General features: G+C 71.6%; 1 long non-coding RNA gene across 1 annotated transcript in view; it reads right to left on the reverse strand.

The window, feature by feature from the left end:
* LOC103581136 overlaps positions 1-613 on the reverse strand; it is an 8,225-nt gene extending 7,612 nt beyond the window's left edge. Inside the window, exon 1 of the long non-coding RNA XR_549631.1 lies at positions 3-613. This is a non-coding gene — a long non-coding RNA (uncharacterized LOC103581136). The remainder of the gene's footprint in view (positions 1-2) is intronic.
* Positions 614-1,510: the final 897 nt, after the last annotated feature.

Here is a 1,510-nt window from a genome sequence, read left to right on the forward strand (position 1 = left end):
ACCCACTGTATTCGTTCATTCATTCATCCACTCACAACTGTTTAGGAGGCCTTGCCTTGAGTCAAGCTGGGCCCAAGGAACGCGCGAAGACAGAAGCCGCCCCAGTCCCTTCCCGCACGCTCCGATGAGCACAGGCTGGGCGTGCCCTTCCCCGTCCTCTGCGCTGTGCTGCTTCCGCGCCCCTCGCTGGCCCCCTCTCGGTGACTGCCAGGCTCGGACTCGCCGGGTCGCCCCAGATCGCTCTGGTATGGCAAGTGTACTGTCCCCGCGGCGAGGGCTGGGGACCCTCGCCGCGGCCTTGCGGCATCGGTCTAGGGTGGGAGAGGGGACACGCCGCGAGCAGTTCTGTAGCCACCCCTCCTTACACACATGGGGAAGTCGAGGCCCACCGTCACAGCACGGGGCAGTCGGGGCGCCAACAAGGGTCACTGTCAGCGAGCCCAGCGGCCGAGCAGACGGAACTCGGCTAAGAAGCGCCGCATCTCTGGCGCCTGCTAGGTGCGGGTGCGGCAGACAGACCCCGGCCTCCAGCGCCAGCGGGGGGAGCCGAGGGCGGGGCGGACGGCGCGGCCTCGGCCCTTTAAACTCTGCGCGCGGGAACCGCGACCCAACAGCCGCGGGCAGGCGGGGCGGGGTCGAGCGGGGCGCGCGCCACCCCCNCCCGAAGCCCTCCAATCAGCAGCTCCCTCGCCTCCCTGCGCTGCCCGCCCCCCGCACGTCCGGCCCTAACACGCCCTGCCGAGGCCGGGGGCGGGGCTCCAGGCGGGTGTGTCCGCGCGGGTGCCGATGTCGCGCGCTCCCCCGGAGTTTCGAACGCAGTTGGCCTTCGAGGCAGAAAAAAACACAAGAGCGGTGGCCAATGGCGTGGCAGAAAGGACCCGCGCGCAGCCCTGGCCCCGCCTCGCCCGGCAGCAAGGGAGTCCAGACCCGGCCATTGGCTCGCGCCCCCTGTCACTCGCCGCTGCGGCCAGCGGGCAGGGGCCTCGCGGTGATTGGTTCCGCCCAGGCGCGAAATGAAACGCGGGAAAAGCCGGAGCAGGCACCGCGGCGGCAGGTTGTTATTCTCGGGGGCTCGGCGCCGGTCGTCCTGCCTCCCTGTCACCACAAGGGCCAGGCCGCCCGCTGCTTCCCGCCGCTGCAGCCTGCGCCGGGGAGTACAAAAGAGCGGAGGGTCGGCTTGACCCAGGCTGCGATCCGACCCTGCCCGCTCGGCAACCGGCCGCTGCGCAGGATTCCGGGGAACGTCCGCCTGCCATGAGCCGGCGGGACTGAGCCGGCGACTCGGAGCAGCGCGGCGAGCGAGCCAGGGCCGGAGCCGGGCTCGGAGAGCGGCCGGGACACCGGGGCTGCGGACTGGGCTGGGCCATGATCCGGGGCGTGGAGGCGCCCATGGCGGACAACCCGCCGCCGCCGCCCGTCATCTTCTGTCACGACTCCCCGAAGCGGGTGCTGGTGTCGGTCATCAGGACGACCCCGATCAAGCCCACGTGCGGCGGCGGGGGGGGGCCGG

Source organism: Galeopterus variegatus, unplaced genomic scaffold, assembly GCF_000696425.1.
Source record: "Galeopterus variegatus unplaced genomic scaffold, G_variegatus-3.0.2 Scaffold12423, whole genome shotgun sequence".
In the NCBI taxonomy this organism is placed as follows: Eukaryota; Metazoa; Chordata; class Mammalia; order Dermoptera; family Cynocephalidae; genus Galeopterus; species Galeopterus variegatus.